Source organism: Eriocheir sinensis, chromosome 10 (assembly GCF_024679095.1).
Source record: "Eriocheir sinensis breed Jianghai 21 chromosome 10, ASM2467909v1, whole genome shotgun sequence".
In the NCBI taxonomy this organism is placed as follows: Eukaryota; Metazoa; Arthropoda; class Malacostraca; order Decapoda; family Varunidae; genus Eriocheir; species Eriocheir sinensis.
Window position 1 is genome coordinate 16,150,331 of NC_066518.1, and position 18,536 is coordinate 16,168,866.

General features: G+C 43.4%; 1 long non-coding RNA gene across 1 annotated transcript in view; it reads right to left on the reverse strand.

Moving 5' to 3' along the window:
- Window positions 1-18,536, reverse strand: part of LOC126996648 (uncharacterized) — a 177,405-nt gene that overhangs the window by 104,957 nt on the left and 53,912 nt on the right. The window contains exon 3 of the long non-coding RNA XR_007751323.1: window positions 15,043-15,200. This is a non-coding gene — a long non-coding RNA (uncharacterized LOC126996648). The remainder of the gene's footprint in view (window positions 1-15,042; window positions 15,201-18,536) is intronic.

Below are 18,536 nucleotides of genomic sequence, written 5' to 3' on the forward strand. Positions count from 1 at the left end.
CGATACTTCCTTTTTTATCTAAGTCTCCAAAACAGTGTCAAATGTCAACCCTGGAGAAAAAACAACAACAACAACAACAACAATAATAATAATAATAATAATAATAATAATAATAATAATAATAATAATAATAATAATAATAATAATAATAATAATAATAATAATAATAATAATAATAATAATAAGAAGAAGAAGAAGAAGAAGAAGAAGAAGAAAAAGAAAAAGAAGAAGAAAAATAATAATAATAATAATAATAATAATAATAATAATAATAATAATAATAATAATAATAATAATAATAATAATAATAATGAGAAGAAGAAGAAGAAGAAGAAGAACAATAACAACAATAACGACACCCCCTTCCTCTAGTCTGAGCAGTACTCGTGACTCATGACGCCGCTGTGCATTACTTATTTACGGTCACACAAGACGACCACCTCATGCAGTAGGAAGGGCAATGAGGCTTGATGAGGATGTTGGCAAGTGAGATAAGAAGTGGAGAAGTAAGAAGAGGAAACATGGAAACATGGAAACATGGACTAGCAGGCAGCAGAAAGCCTGTTGGCTCATTACTAGGCTGCCTGCGTTCAGTGATTTAATCAATCCGTTTGCCATAGGAGTGGCTTGCAGGGAAGGATTAAAGCACTTGTGTACCTACTCTTGGGAACGTTCAGTTCACACCCGTTGCAGCAAAGTGGCGATCAATGCGTTTCTTGAAGGAGTTGATGGTCTCTGCGCTAACCACTTCTGAAGGAAGGCTGTTCCAGTGGCGAACAACTCTATTCGAGAAATAACTCCTGCCGATGTCGGTATTGCATCGCTTTGCTTGAATTGTTTTTCCGTTGTTTCTTGTTCTCAGGTTAGTTTGTAGCGTGAAGAGTTTGGAGTGATCAACGTTGCTGAGCTTGTTCAGGTACTTAAAGACTTGTATCATGTCTCCCCGCAGTCGTCTCTTTTCCAACGTGAAGAGGTTGAGTCGCTCGAGTCGTTCTTCATAGGGTTTCGTCCTCAGTGATGGTATCATCTTCGTGGCGCGGCGCTGTACTCTCTCAAGTAATTCAATGTCTTTCCTGTAAATAGGAGACCAGAATTGCACGGCGTATTCCAGGTGGGGCCTTACCAGCGAATTATACAAGGATAACATAACTCCCGGCGTCTTGTATTCGAAGTTCCTCGATATGAACCCAAGCATTGTATTGGCTTTCTTACAGGCGGACTTGCAGTGTTTTGTTTGTTTCAAGTCACTGCTGATGGTGACCCCGAGGTCTCTTTCCTCTTGCACAACATGTAGTGGTTCGCCACCCATGTGGTATATGTGGTTGCTGTTTCTGGATCCGATATGCATTACTTTACATTTGGTAGTGTTGAAGGACATCTGCCATTTTTCCGACCACCGAGTGATCAGGTCCAGGTCTCTCTGGATAGTTTCACAGTCTGCCGTCGTGAGGGCCCTCCCACCCACCTTTGTGTCGTCAGCAAATTTTGAAAGATTGTATTTTAATCCTAGTTCTAGGTCGTTGATATATATGATGAAAAGTATGGGTCCCAGCACTGACCCCTGTGGCACTCCACTTGTGACCGGGAGCCACTCGGAGGCCTGTCCGTTGAGTACAACTCGTTGTTTTCTTTCAGTGAGCCAGTCTTTGATCCACGCTGTCAGATCGTCGCCTAATCCCGCCGACTTAAGTTTCTTGAGGAGTCTTTCATGTGGCACTTTGTCAAAGGCTTTCTGAAAGTCTAGATATATAACATCACTGGGGATATGATTATCCCAGTTTTCATAGATACCTTGGAAGAAGTCCAATAAATTGGTTAAGCATGAGCGCTTGTTCCTGAAACCGTGCTGAGCATCGGAAATGATGTTGTTGTCTTCAAGGAACCTAACGAGTTTGTCTCTGATGATCTTCTCGAGGATTTTACCCGCCACTGAGGTCAAGCTGATTGGTCTGTAGTTTAGGGCCACACTTTTGTCTCCCTTTTTGTAGAGGAAGAGGAGGAGGAGGAGGAGGAGTAGGAAGAGATATGGAAGAGGTAGTTATGGAGGTTGAGAAAAAAGGAAGAGGGAAATGAACAATCAAAACGAAGAGCAGAAGAGAAGAAAGAAGAAAAGTAGGAAAAAGAGAGTAGGATGAAAGTGAAAGTCAAGGAAAATATGAAGGAATAGGAGTAAGATGAATATCAGAAAGTAGAAGTGGAGGATGGAGGAGGAGGAGGAGCAGGAAGAGGAGGAGCATGAGGTAATTGCAAGTCTTATGCAGAGGGAATGCAGACACGGTTTGGCATCACATCAGCATACTCGTGGCTGTGTGTGGGTGGATGAATGCAACGGATGACACATACACTGACAGAACGACAAGCCGGGGACGGTGTCAAGCTGGGCGAAGGAAAAAAGTTAACCTATATATAAAGGGCAAGGAATGTACATACAAGTAAAGATCACTTTAGTCTTGCTGTGGGTGGGTGGGTGGGTGGACGTTGCTCCTGACACACTGAGGTACAAAAATTTAATCAGTGATGGTATAAGGCCAGGAACAAGGAAAGACAGCTAACCAGTTCATAAAGGAAGGGTAACAGACGTTCGGTGATCGGTAAACATAATACACATAGTTGATAAATGGGTCGCTAGATAGATGATAGATACACCAAAGTTTCAAATGATTTATACTCTTGAAATGTCTAAAAGAAATACTAGCTGCTAAATAGGATAAGCTACTTAAAGCCGAACAGAAAAGGTAACGATAAAAAGCAGCTACTTTATAGAACAACGGAATATCCTGGAGGACCGAAATATAAAGAACATTTTATGAATAAACATTTAGTTAATAAATATGCTAGGAGACACATCATAAATAGATTATAGATATAATAGACAATTAGTAGTTGAAGAGGATTTTTTATTACGGGACAATCAAAATTTAATGGTAGCTTTCAACATTACCAAATTCTTTTTACAATGCAGCAGGCACTTCGTTAGTGAACGTTTTTTCCTTCACGAGCCCAGGAATGCCAAGTCTCGCCGCTGCCGTGGCTGTGGTGCTCAGCGTGGGAAGGCTTTAATTGTAAACACTGCGCCGCCCGTCTCTGTGCCGCCGCCGCTTCCACACACCTCACGTAGAACCTTGAACTCTATCATCACGTTGCTATTTTTATAAGACATCCACCGCCGACATTTTAAAATACTTTAGAGTTACTTTGCTTTCAAGTTACTTTTATTGCCGAGTATTTCATACAAACTGGCAGCATTTCTAAAGACGTGGAACATCAAATCGAAATCATAAGGTAGAGGGGCAGGTATATGAACAAGATTTAATGTTGTTGCTTTTACTTACAAACAGCCGCCACCTCCACTTTACAACAGTTTATAATCACTTTCATATATATACCGTGACCTTTATTACGGACGATTTCACATAAACTTTCGACATTTCTAAGCAGTTGATGGATGAATGCAAGTCATCATTCTTTGGGCATGTTTTACATTGTAAATCAGCTTGTTGCGACCACTTTTATTAATATTTTTGTCTTGTCTTCGTCTGTCTCTAGTATCGTCAAGCAGAACAGCAAAACAAACAAATCCTAGCTACGAGGCAGGGAGGAAGCAGGCACACGAGCAAGGTAACCTACATGAACACACCGATGCGCGCCAGAACTTGGAGACCTTGCAGTACTTGTCGTTCCTGCAATCACACGTCTAATTATTCGGCTCTTCAGGTGTTAATTACACGGGCGAGCGGCGGATCTAATACTACACCCCAGCCCGTCATGAATATGAAGTCCAGAAGCGTGGACTAGTCTGACGAAGCAAATCATTTGCATGGGCGCCATGAATCTACACCCTTTACGGCAGTCATTATCGTAGGCACGACGAGGCTACGCATGTCATGCCCGGGAAGGAAAAAGGAGTGAAAATGCTTTATGTTCTTATTCTGCCGATTAGACTCAGAGTTGTAATCCTGAGAGGATGAGTGGGTGGGTGAATAAACGGAAGACGGGCGAAAGAATGGATGGAGGGGAGGATGGATGGATGGATGGATGGAAGATGGACAGATGGATGGATGGAAGATAGATGGATGGATAGATGGATGGATGAATGGAAGATGGATAGATTGATGAATGGATGGACAAATGGATGGATGAATGGAAGATGGACTGATGGATGGATGAATGGAAGATGGAAAGATGGATGGATGAATGGAAGATGGACAGATGGATGGATGAATGGAAGATGGACTGATGGATGAATGGACGGAAGATGGACAGATGGATGAATGAATTGAAGATGGACAGATGGATGAATGGAAGACAGATGGATGGATGGATGGACAGATGAACAGGTAGATGGATAGATGGACTGATGTCAGACGATGTATGTATGCGTGAATATATGTATGTTTGTATGTATGTATGTATGTATGAATGGATGACTGGATAGATAGATGAATAGATGGGTGGTCGGATAGATGAATGGACAGCTAGATGGAAGGATAGATGGCAGGATGGATGAATAGATGAATGGAAGGGTGGATGGAAGGATGGAGAATGCTGGCGATAGCCTACTCATTTCAGTTCTAATATTAAGCTTTCCCTGGAGTCATTAATTCAACGTATTTAATTTTTATTCCTTTTTAATAGGAATTTTGTATCATTTCCACACCACATAAGTTAAAAAAAAAATATAAAAAAGGGAGCATGTTATCAAAGGGTAGCAACTCTCAACGATAAATAGAGTTTCGAAAGGGTAATGTTTTGACTTTTGAGAATATTTTTTTCATCCTTAATTATTAATATTTTTTCTTGATTCAAAGCATATCCCAGCAGAGCGCGTCCGTAAAACACCTGATTCGGCGTGTCTCTCCTAAAAATTAAGTTTGCAGGACGTCACTAAAAAGAATTATATTACATTCAGACACAAATTACGCTTTCAGGTCGTGAAATTATGTGTTAGATTCATCGTGACGGGAAAAGTCGAGTCGAGAAAATTAGTCAGAAGAAAAAAACGTCATGTCCGTGATGTGCAAGTATTCTCCTGGACGACAGACTAAAACATTAGTAAAGTAAATAAAAACACAGACATGGGGAAGAAAACAAGGATATCTTAAAAAAAAACATGAAAGGAAAAAAAAAAGATATGAAAAAAATAAATGTATATGAGTATCTGGACAAATTATTGCTCGGTTAACAGAAATAGCTAACAAGACAAAACATTTCGGTAAAAGAAAAAGGGAGATAGCTAAATAGATAAACAAGATAGATAGATAGATACATCAAGATAAGTAGACAAAAGAAGCTAGATAAACGAATGAGAGCATACTAAGCACATCAAAGGTAATATAGCGAGAAACTGCAAGGACGTGTTCAAAGATACCTATAGATAACATGACCTTCCTTACGACGGGCATGGCACCTTGCTCGCCTTCACCCCCCCCACCCTCCCTGGCCGCCTCCCAGTGCCCGTCTGTCGCCACACTTAGCGCCCCTCAGTAGCTTGTCCGCCGTGTTTGGAAAAGCGATCAGTGCACAGCGACGGAGCTTCAAGGGCATCAAGGCGCTGAGGGCGTGTCGAGAGCCGTGTATCAGGGACGCGAGCACCACAGACTTCCCAGGCGACATCACTTTGTTACATCGGCCCTCATTCTCCTCCTGCTCCTCCTCCTCCTATTAGACTTCTTCCAAGGTATATATAAAAACTGGGATGCCCACATCCCCAGTGATGTTATATACCTGGACTTTCAGAAAGCGTTCGACAAGGTACCGCACGAGCGACTCCTTAAGAAACTGCACTCGGCGGGCATTGGAGCCAATCTGATCGCGTGGATAAGAGACTGGCTTACCGACAGAAAACAACGAGTACTACTCAACGGACAGCCTTCCGATTGGCTTCCAGTCACTAGTGGAGTGCCTCAAGGGTCAGTGCTGGGACCCATTCTCTTCATCATATATATCAACGACCTCGAATCAGGACTGAAATCCACAATATCGAAATTTGCTGATGACACTAAGGTGGGGGGAAAGGCCCTCACAAAGACCGACTGCGAAATCATTCAGAAAGACCTCAATCACATTATCGAATGGTCGGAAAAATGGCAAATGTCCTTTAATGTTGACAAATGCAAAGTCATGCACATTGGGTCCAGAAATAGTAACCACACATACATCATGAATGGGAGACCTCTGCAAGCGATGCAGGAGGAAAAGGATCTTGGAGTCACTATCAGCAGTGACCTGAAACACGCGAATCACTGTAAAAAAGCATACAACAAAGCCAACACTATGCTCGGGTTCATAGCGAGGAACTTCCGAGTGTAAAACGCCAGACGTGATGCTATCCTTGTATAATTCCATGGTAAGACCGCACCTCGAGTATGCAGTACAGTTCTGGTCTCCTAATTACAGAAAGGACATTGATTTACTGGAAAGGATTCGACGACGCGCCACGAAAATGATACCAACCTTAAGGGCTCAACCGTACGAGGAACGACTCAAGCGACTCAATCTCTTTACATTGGAGAAAAGACGCCTACGAGGAGATATGATTCAAGTCTTCAAGTATCTGAAAAAATTCAATAACGTCGATTACTCCAATTTCTTTGAATTGCAAACCAACTCAAGAACTAGAAATAACGGTTTACCCATTCAGTCTAGTCGATGTAACACAGACATCGGAAGGAGTTTCTTTTCAAACCGAGTCATCCGTCACTGGAACAATCTTCCTTCAGAAGTAGTAAATGCGAATACTATCAACTCCTTCAGATAAAGAATCGACCGTCACTTCGCTGCGTCGGGAGTAAACTGAATATTGAGGTGCTTTCATCTGCTCCTCAATATCGAGGTGCTTTCATCTGCTCCTCAATATCGAGGTGCTTTCATCTGCTCCTCAATATCGAGGTGCTTTCATCTGCTCCTCAATGTCGAGGTGCTTTCATCTGCTCCTCAATATTGAGGTGCTTTCATCTGCTCCTCAATGTCGAGGTGGTTTCATCTGCTCCCCAGGCCCCAGGCTGTCGAGCAGATTAAATCACCAAAGCAGGCAACCTCGTAATGAGCCAATAGGCTTTCTGTTGCCTGCGTTTCCATGTTTCCATGTTTCCTCCTCCTGCTGCTGCTCCTGCTCCTGCTTCTCCTCTGGCTCCTGCTTTTCCTCCTGCTTCTTCTCCTCCTGCTCCTCCTCCTCCTCCTGCTCCTGCTTCTCCTCCTCCTCCTCCTCCTCCTCCTCCTTATCATCATCATCATTATTTTCTTCTTCTCCCTTCTCCCGTTTTCCTAGTGATGTATTTCTTTCCTATTATATGTTATTTATTCTTCCTCGTTCTTTCCCTACAATATGTTATTCCTTTACTACCATTTCCTACTTTCTTTCTTCCTCCACCTTTCTACTTTCACTTTTTCTTTCTGATATTCAGCTTACTCCTATTCTTTCATATTTTCCTTTACTTTCACTTGCATCCTACTTTTCTTCTTTTTACACTTCTACTCTTTGTTCTGATTGTTCATTTCCATTTTCGTTTTTTTCTCAACATCTATTACTACCTCTTCCTTAATTATCTCCTCCTCCTCCTCCTTCTCTTCTTCCTCCCCGCCCCAGCCTCGGACATCCTCCAGGCCGTCAGTCAGCCATTAGCAGGTCGTGGCAGGCCCACACGTTTTTTTAATTACATTCTCCAGTAACCTGAAACGGCGCTGTAACTAACTCTCTCTCTCTCTCTCTCTCTCTCTCTCTCTCTCTCTCTCTCTCTCTCTCTCTCTCTCTCTCTCTCTCTCTCTCTCTCTCTCTCTCTCTCTCTCTCTCTCTCTCTCTCTCTCTCTCTCTCTCTCTCTCTCTCTCTCTCTCTCTCTCTCTCTCTCTCTCTCTCTTTTACTGACAGTGATAGGCTAATCTTTTATAATTGCACGTAATTTTACCGCTAAAAATTCAGATTAAGTTGCGGTAACAAAAAGTTTTAAATATTCCATAAACTCGCCTACGCACTTGCTCTTGTTTACCGCCACGATAAGCACCTGTTATATGCATCCCGGCGACACCTATTCTTGCCCACCACCTCACACACTCTGGTGCCGCCGGCGTCGCCACAGCCATCACAGCTGTCGCCACCCTCACCTCTACCCATTTATCCACCCCTCCCCCACCCCATTATCCATCTCTTTCTCCTCCCCAGCCGGCAGAAGTTTACGCATTGTAGGCAAGGAGAGGCAGGAAGCTGGCAGAGAGTGTGAGCAAGAGAGGGAAGAAGGCTAGAGAAGTGGGTCGCAGGTTACATAATATTTTTGTCATATCTATTATTATTTGCTGCTGAATGGTATTAGAATATGACTACACATGTTGGTATGTTTCAGTTGTTGTTGACGCTGTTGTTCCTGTGGCTGTTGTTGTGTTAGTGGTGGTACAGACAGTGGTATTGATGTTGGTGGTAATGGTGGTCTGGGGGTGAGTTATGGGGTCTATCATGTAGGTGTTTAGGGTAAGAGGTATATAATAAATGTTTTTGGTAATGGTGTTGCTGTGGAAATAGTGATGGTGCTGGTCTACTTTGTGTATGCTGTCAGGAAGTTTTAGGCTACAGGTTACTCGAAGGGACACTGCGTTCCTGGGCATGTTTCCTCGAGTCTGTTTCCTTCAGCCATAGTCACGGGGTACTTATTATAGCAAATACGGTGGCAAGAACGAGCAACAACAGCGACAACGACAACAACAGCAAGGTAACGAAAACACGAATATCGACACCAGTCACACACAAAAACCACCACCAGCAACAAATAGAGAACGTACAAGCGCGACATCATTAACAACAACACCACCACCACCAACAACAACAACAATAACAACAACAACAACAAAACAAACACCGCCACCACCATCACAGCCCGTCAACCACCGCACCAGTACAACACAAATAACAATAATAAAAATAACAAACAAAATCAAGAACTCAGAAAAGAAATACCGCCTTGCCACATTTTTTTCTCTTCCCAGACTCCCGCACCAATGAATAACTCGCTCATTTTTCAAGAAAGGCAAAACTTCCTTCGCAAACCTTCCGCGTAAGTGACAGTCTGGCGGCCGTTTGCTACCCGTTTAGGCTAATGTTTCTTGGCTTCGGAATAAAAGAAAAACGCCGCTCCTCATGTTTAGCTTCCCTCGAGATATCATTTACCTCTCTTGAGCAGTTTCTTCTTTTTTTCTACAATAATATCATCGTCAATTTCAAATATATTATCGTCAACATAAGGAGGCCTCGGAAGTTGAACATTCTCCGCTGTTTGTTTATTGTTGAATTTTATTTCGTGTCTCACTTCTCGTTTTATCATTCCCACTGTTTGATCCATCGATACGTTTGTCTCTCTGTCTGTTCGTCTGTCTGTTAATCTGCCGGCCTGCCTGCTTGCCTCTCTGTCTGCTTGTATGTCAGTGTATTTGGAGTTAGAATATATAAAGGTAAAAATAGAGGTATCTTTAATGTACGTTTTGGTTTGGTACGTAGTTGGGTAACCTTCCCTTATATTGAATTCGTAAAGGGATGCTTATTCGAGACAATACAAAAATAAATAGAAACATACGAACTGCCTTTTTTTAATTTACCGCTGTCAGCTTTCAATTAACAGTACTATTGAGTCGTCCCAAAACATGTGTACAATTTTATCATTCTCCCCCTTTTCCCGCTTTTAATTTTCGTTTTATTTTGGTGCCTTGCCGTTTATTCGTCATTTGCTTCTCACCGTCAGTTACGCATCCCGCCTCACCTCCCTCCCCGCCCTTCACTCCTTTGAATTTCACCAACTCTTTGAAATCTCGTGCATTGAAATTTTAAATGGCGAACACGTGGGTAACAAGTCTGCACCTTCCTTCACCCTCTTTTATCCTTACGTTTTCCTCACCCACTGTATTTTTTTCTTAACTTCCTTTTCTTCCTCTTTCCTCCCGTCTCCTGCTCTAAACAGCGCTCTTTTCCCCATCTTAGTAACGATTAAAAAAGACTCAGGGAAGTGTACCATGCAAATATTACTATCCCAACCAATAATAATGATATTGATAATGATAATAATAATAATAATAATAATAATAATAATAATAATAATAATAATAATAATAATAATAATAATAATAACAAGAATACAATGCACTACTTCCACTCTTATTATTTATATCTTTCTCCTCACCTATATACACGCGCCATCTGAAGCTCTTTATACCCACTTGACACAGTGAAAGAAAAAGAGAGCCTATATCATAACCCCGCGCGCCCCTACCTGACAGCTGAACAGTATTAATAAGGCGCACTATGGATCTTCATGACACGGGTGGACTGCCAGAGTTACGCGCTATGTCAGCCTTCCCTTCTCTGAGCACCAGTAAAAGGCTCATCTAATATTCCTCCTGAAGGGGTGTGAGGCGACTATAAGGACCTGCCTAGAGGGTGGTGACGCGGTGTGGGAAGGAAGGAAGGGGCGGGGACGGGAAGGGGTGAAGGAAAGTATGCAGCGTTGAGATGTGTCATCGGGGTGGAGGTGATGACTGTTGCGATTTGGCAAGGAAGGTGTGATGGGGTGTTGGCTTATGTAAAGGTGCGGGGGAGTGAAGTGTGTGTGTGTGTGTGTGTGTGTGTGTGTGTGTGTGTAATTCACCTCTTGGTCTGGTCTGCTACGGGTCTCTCTCGAGACAGCCAACCGTTCCCCTACGGAAGGAGCTCAGAGCTCAGTGACCGACCTTTGGGGAGGACTGAGACCACTCACACACAACACACCGCGACAACGAGGTCACAACTCCTTGACTGACGTCGCGTACCTACTCACTGCTAGGTGAAAGAAGGTAAACCCAACTTATCTTCACCCGGCCGGAGAATCGAACCCCGGTCCTTCTGGCTGTGAGGCAGACGCTATAACCACTGAGCGAGAGAGAGAGAGAGAGAGAGTGTGTGTGTGTGTGTGTGTGTGTGTGTGTGTGTGTGTGAGAGCGCGTGCGTGCGTGTGTGTGTGTGTGTGTGTGTGTGTGTGTGTGTGTGTGTGTGTGTGTGTGTGTGTGTGTGTGTGTGTGATGTAAAGAGGAGAGATATGCATGAGCCAGGTGAGGTGACGTGCAGGTGGAGGAAGGAAGGAAGGTACGCACAAACACAGCCAATAAAAGGTTGCCAAGTGGAGTACACGTATAAGCTGCAGCTTTGTACAGTGGCCCATTAAGTTATCGGCCACACTACAAACAATACAATATAAAATACGCTGACAACACAATGAATCGTGCTTCGAAATACTTCATCTTACGCAAAAGGCAACCCGCCTCCTTAAAAACAATGGAAATGAGAACAAACAAACCTTAAAGAGCCTGGACGCTGATGACTGCATATAGCCACATGTTTTAGACAGCCTTCATATTACTTCGTGGTCTGGGATAGGATTCACCTTCTTGGCTAATTGTGCAAGATGTCAACAGTGGTAGATCACTGACAAACGCCCTACAGCAGCACCAGCCGAGCGATAATGTCCCCACTGGCACACTTCCTCGAGGCTGGCTGGTGACTGGTGAATCTCCGCACCTGCTACCAATTAATATTCCTCTTCCGCTACTGAGGTTAATCTGACACGTATAAACAAGGAAGTGATGCGATTTTCCGAGAGTGAGTCGTATTGGCCTCAGCTATAAACCTGGTTTTTGGAGGTGAATATGATATACAAACAACTTGGAAGCGATTGTGTGTTATAATAATTAGTCAGGTTTGCTTCTCCTCACCTCCTACACAAACACACTTCGGTACGTTAAGATGAATCTGACTTGCTGAGAGCACGAACAGGTTTTGTCTCTTTAGGTCTTCTCACCTGTCTCTCAGGATGCTGCAGTATTCATTAATCTGACGTTGCCCTGCGGCTCTGTGGCGTTTCAGGTATACAGACACTCATCCTTAAACTTTCCTGTACTCTATAAACATCTCTTCCTGTGTGTGTCTATCTACCTACCTATCTGTAAACGTATATCTATCTATCTATGTATATATCTTTATCTATCAATCTATTAATATCTGTCTATCTCTCAACGCATCACATTTTCACACAATCCTTGCAATGAGGTTTCAGACTCCGGTGGTTAACAGGTAGGTGGGGGTCATCCACGTAATGGCGACACTCACCAGATAGTCGCGAGTTACTGCGCGTTAGGAATATGAAGAGGAAGTGTTTTTCTCTTCGCAATGGAACTATTTTCAAAGAAATGGAATGTGGAATTCATGAATGAAGGTAAGGGGAATAGCGAATAAGCCCGGGCAATGTCAGTGAAATAAATTAGAAATCAAAGCGGAAACAATGAAGAATTATATGACAGCATAGATCAGGGGCGGGCGAGCTCCGGCCCGCGGCTATATCCGACCCATGAAGGCCAAGCGTCCGGCTCGCCACCCTACTAGGCATTAACATTATGATCCGGACCGCCGAACCCCAGCAATAAAAAAAAAAGAAAGCTAAAGAAAAAGGAAAAAGAAAAAAATCCTGCCAAACATCATCTGCTGGCAAATACTGTTTAGCAAGCCTGCACTCTTCGTTCCACTCCGCAAGAGTTGCCAGGTCTGTCAATTTTAAGATCAAGTTGTCCAATTTAATTAAAAAAAAAAAGGACAGGCTAAAACTGTCTTGTCGTGGGGCCATGCTGTCCTGTGTGTGCAACCTGCAGCAGGAGACAGTGGTGGGCACCGCTAACCGAAAAGTTAGCTTCGCTAACTGGTAATTCACTAACTAAAACATTAGCTTCACTTACGCTAAACCGTTAAATTGATAAAGAAATTAATAGAAGCCAGCGCTAACTGCTAACCGTTAACTTTTTATATGGATTTAGCTTCGGTTTAGTATTTTGGCTCTAAAACTCTTAAAAACAGACCTAGTGACCTGAAATGTAAATATGCTAAAGTTTAGACTAGCTCTTGACATGTGACTTCAAGTTGTAAGGGCTCGCCGTTTGTCCGTTAATGATGGTCTTATTGGGGTGGCACATGACGCACCGGAAGTGCAAGACATCCGTGTTTCCAAAGTTAGCGGAAACGCTAATCAACTAATGAAAAAGTTAGCTTCGCTGATTAGCGGTTAGCGGATTAACGGAACCATGCCCACCACTGGCTGCAGATTACCACTTTACCACGCTGGCTCGCTCGCCTGGCCCTACTCTTGGTCATTACCGCATCTGAATGCCAGCAGTGTCAAGCTGCGAGGCAAAAACATTTTTGTGACAGACATGCACGCATACATCAACGCTTTGCAGTTAAAATGTGCTCAGTTGCTTGATATTAAGTTTGTGGTTTTGGTTTCTCACTCCAGCCCGCGGCCTGCTCCCGAAAGTCTTATCTGGCCCTCGCTTCGAAAAGTTTGCCCGCCCTAGCATAGATTATCTTCTGTTTCTCACTGAAGGAGTAGCATACTGAAGAAAAATCTTCCTTCAATCTGTTGTTTAGTCCACAATGCTTTCTCGGGCGTAAAATGTATATAAAATGGACGAATGTTTTTCTCTGGCCAGTGAAAGTAAATTAATTGGATCATTCTTTTTTGGTACTCTCATTGTTATATAGGAGCAGGATATTGAGGATTTGCTTTTTTGTCAATTGTTTAGCCCTTGGTTTGCCTCCTTTAACGTAAAAAGATAATTAAAAAGTGGACACCCTGGAGGAAGCCTGAACTTCTTCACAGCGCTGCTGCATTACTCATATTCATCACGCTCCCCCTCATGTCATCTACGTACGTACTATTTGAAATAGTGGATTAAATACTGTGTATATATTAGATAAGATTTGGAAGCGCTATGGTCAGGGATCTCCCCGAGCGGGTCCCATCCAAACTGACTTCGTAGCTGAGTCGGAGTATAGTTCTGCCTTATTTCTACACAACTCATAGCTACCAAAGTTACATCCTCAAAGTCACTTTCGTATCGTGCTGCAACACTGAACAGCAAGCGGTGATTTCTCAAAGTTACACATAAAAACACCAAATAATAACTTTCCAAATTGGTATAGAGAAAGGGAACAAAACAAAGCCGGTGATTTCTAAAGATATAGGACGAAAACCTTAATAAAGGTGAAATACCGTTCAAGAAAAAGCCAAAGAAACAGTCGGAGAAAAAAAATACGAGCTAATCACACGGGCAACAAACAAGGCAGCTGTGCGTAAAATGGGTAAAACCGTCTCATTTCTCCCAGGTATAAAATGGGGACAAAAATAATGGGTAAAATGAAAAAAATGGAAGAGGAGGAACAGAGGAGGGCTGTCAGGGGTGAAAGGAATGGGGAAAACATCACCTAAAAAGTCACGGACATGAAGAGAAGTGGAGGTGCAGGGCGAATGAGGCAGAGAAGAAGGGACTGACGGGGAATAGATAAAAAAAAAAAAGATGGAAGTGAAGGAAATTATCTGGGTTAAAGGGGAAAGAAATCGAAGGATAAAAAATACTTCAAACGGAAATGAATATGAAAAGAGAGAGAGAGATTGGTGAAAGAATAAAGGCTACAAGGAGCGAGGCCTCTGATGAAAAAAAAGCTAACTGAATAAATAAACAACAACGCACGCACATGAACAGGGAAAGAGGTAAAGGTGAAAGGTGTGCGAGGTGCCGCTGGTTACAACGAAACTCCCCGAACTTTTTTTTTTTTTTAACAGCAGAGGAGACAGTTCAAGGGCGTAGAAAAAACAAAAACAATAAAGAAAATAAAGCCCGCTACTTACTGCTCCTGAATAGAGTAAAGAGGAGTGGCTGCTTTTGTTCTTGTGTCCGCTGAGGCAGGAAAGAGTAATTGCCTCTTTTTCTTTTTAATGTGGAACACTCACAAATATGAGCAAAAATGTATACTTGAATTATTCCCGGAAACAAACATTGGCAACCATCACCACCACCACAACAACTACTACTACTACTTTTGTTATATATATAGTGAGAGAGGACAAGGGCTAAAAAAAAAGGGCTTACAACATACAACTTATGGCAAAAAACAAACAAAAAAAAATTATTGCCGAAATTTCCCTTGATTCAAAGATGTAAAGTCTCAGGGAGGAGAAGATACAACTACAAACACAACGGCTCCTTACTCTTATCCTTGACGCACACCCTTCCTCCTCTCCCCTCACAGACCCAACGTGTGCAGGTACGAGAGGGCGGAGCAGGTGTCGGTGCGGGTGCCGTCTGTGCGTGCCTTCACCGCCTCCGTCAGAGTGTACAGGCCGGGATGCTACACCGACAAGCCAGCCTGCATCAAGTATGAGAAGAGGTGAGATGGTGTGTGTGTGTGTGTGTGTGTGTGTGTGTGTGTGTGTGTGTGTGTGTGTGTGTGTGTGTGTGTGTGTGTGTGTGTGTGTGTGTGTGTGTGTGTGTGTGTGTGAGAGAGAGAGAGAGAGAGAATGTTCGGCCACACACAGACAGTTGACTTTTTTACATTTTATGCAATAGTTTTCATAGTTTCCAATCAACAGAAAGCTCTTAAAAACAAGCATCAACCCGCACACACACACACACACACACACACACACACACACACACTCGTTAACATGCTGCAAACCCACAAATCAATTAAAAAATAAAAGGATGAATTCCTTCACATTTACGCCAGACGAGGGCATGGAATTCAACGATTCTGGTGCTGTGTGTGTGTGTGTGTGTGTGTGTGTGTGTGTGTGTGTGTGTGTGTGTGTGTGTGTGTGTGTGTGCGCCTTAATCAGTCTGCTTTAGTAAACACACCCTAAGAGTAGGTGACAAACACACGAGCAGGCTATGCTTTTGTGTAGTTATAATGGTGCGCAGTGTTTGTTCTCTTGTTAAACTAGTGTTCGGTGACTGTTTTCTTGGTCACCGCTGGACAAAATCGTTCGATCGAGGGCTGATATAACTAAGTAGCCCGACAATCTACTTTCTGTAACCAAGCTCAATCTCTCTCTCTCTCTCTCTCTCTCTCTCTCTCTCTCTCTCTCTCTCTCTCTCTCTCTCTCTCTCTCTCTCTCTCTCTCTCTCTCTCTTTTTATTTAAACACATGTTCAGTACATTAGTACATGGCAATATTATTTTTCTAAGCTAAGGTTCCCCCGACCGTTGGGGAGCTATTTAAAAGCTTCTGCCGAGGTTACAATTATATACATGTTTACAACTTATTTGCAAGCGTTTACATTTACGCTTTTTACTGTGGGTGTAGGAGTAGCCACCTGTGGGACGCAACCTTCATCTGCTGAGTGGACAGTTGTATCACGTCCACATTAGCAGTGAGGTTGTTCCACCACTTCCAGGAGGGAGGCGTTGCTCATCACCGTTCTCGTGCTGCGCTCAGACCTCCTCCAGGTAGCCCTCGGGTCCGTCAGGTGGGGCACTAGGCCCACTTGTGCCTTGTGTAGCACCGTCAGGGCAGCGACGCGGCGACGGTGCTCCAGGCTGTTCAGCTGGTTCGTGGCTGCTCCTGCCCGTCGCTCTCTCTCTCTGCCACAAGTAAGGGAACACACACACACACACACACACACACACACACACACACACACACACACACACACACACACACGAGCACACACACACACACACACACACACACACACACACACACACACACACACACACGACCGCTATAATTGGTGCAGATTAGTTTGCCCGCTTGATTGAAACTGGAAAGTGAGGCAGTGGCAGGGAAGGTGAAGTATCCGAGAGGGTTTTGAAACCCAGCACCACAAACTAATGGGATCAGTTGGAATAATATGGAATGTTTTGCAATTAACGATCAAACACAGTTTTCTGAGCTTGATTGTGTTTCGATAAAGGAAAAGCAAACTCACTTCCTTTTCGATCTATGAAAACTAATTTGGGGTCGAAGATACAACGAGAGAGAGAGAATGAGACAATATCGTCAGGAATCACAGCCAGAACAAGTTAAATAACTTTAAAAAGCCATAATGTGCAATGTATGTAATTTGAAGTCATCATGGCTATATTTTCGATTTGTCATATCACCTTAAAAGATGCCTTCCTTCACTTATGCAAGGATAGGTGTGGACACACACACACACACACACACACACACACACACACACAAAAAAAAAAAAAAAAAAAACGGTAGCTCAATCAGTTAGAGCGCCGCGCTGCAAGGCTTCACGCCAAACAGGCGGCGGTTCGAGCCCCTCTCAGGCCGAATTCTTTCCGTTGACTAGAAGTGGTTACTGTCCCCCCTTGAGCAAGGAGGATGGGTTGTGTGGTTTGTGAGGTCCTGGCAGTACCCAAAGATCGACAATAATGAGCACTTGCTCACGTCGTGAGGGTACCTGCTGGCGAATGCGAGTCCAACTCGTGATCAGGCCGTGGTGAATTACACACACACACACACACACACACACACACACACACATGTAGGTTTGAAATTTTACCCCAGAGATCAGTCACGTCAGAATTCCTTGCTTTATGGCGTGCATGGTGAACTACACACACACACACAAACACACACACACGCGGCCCGACCTTCCAGAATATTTTTATTCAGGTGTGTCCAACGTGGGAAGAGACGCTTGTCTTGTTTTTTTAGTAATGAAACAAGACAAGAGCCCGCTGCCCTAGAATTATTGGTTTCACCCTCCCTTCCGTCTCCTTCCTCTTTCTTCCTCAGACGCTTGATGTCGCAAAGGCGGCAGACAGACGGAGGGAGGCATAGAACAGTGCGAAGAGAAAGGAGGAAGAGAGGGGGAGGGGAGAAGAGGCGCGAAAAGATGCTGTTTTTTACATTGTGTTTGGATTACTCTTTGAAGTTTCCATTTTCAGAAGACTTGAAGATGAATATGAATAACGTTTTCCTCTTATATTTCTTACTCTGCCCAATTTTCATTGGCTTAAGTAAAGTGAAATCTGAAAAGTATAGAAATCATTGAGTTTTGGACTGAAGAAATAAGAAAACTGTCAAGTTTAAAATGTTCCCTCGGATGGCAAGCGGGCGAGAAAGGCTAAACTGCACGATATACAAAGAGGAAACAGGAAGCTGATAAGAATAAAAGCAGTATACATCTCGAGCTATTTATCATCTGCAATGGCTGAGTTTTAGGCCGACAGGATAGCTGTTTTAAAGGGACGAGTCTTTGTGCTCCATGTAAGGGCCAAATACAAGGGGACTTCGGGGTGTAGACTCAGAGAGACAAGGGAGTGACGGTGACGGAGCTGTATAGCCACTAGCGTGCATACCTTTCTATGAGGCTCGGCGTGTCCCTGCCATTGTAAATGTACGTGCATTTAGGTATTTATACAACGCTGATTTTGTTTTTGTGAGTACTTTTCTTTCCTTCTGACAAGCTGTTTCGTCTTAACCCAATTATTCTTCGACGCCTCGTACACAGTACACTTGTATTCTTTGGGCCTCGTAGCCAGTACCGTTGTTGTAGGTTTGTTGTTTCGGTGTCGTTGTGTGCGTGAAGCTGGGCCGTTACATTTGGTTTCTGTGTTAAGCTTTCTTTTTCTTCTTACACACTGTATCACCTCATGTGGGCCGCTTACGCTATATCTTATATGAAGGGCTCGTAAACCTTTGATATTCTGGATGCAGATTGGGTACTTAGCACCGGCTTCGGTGTAC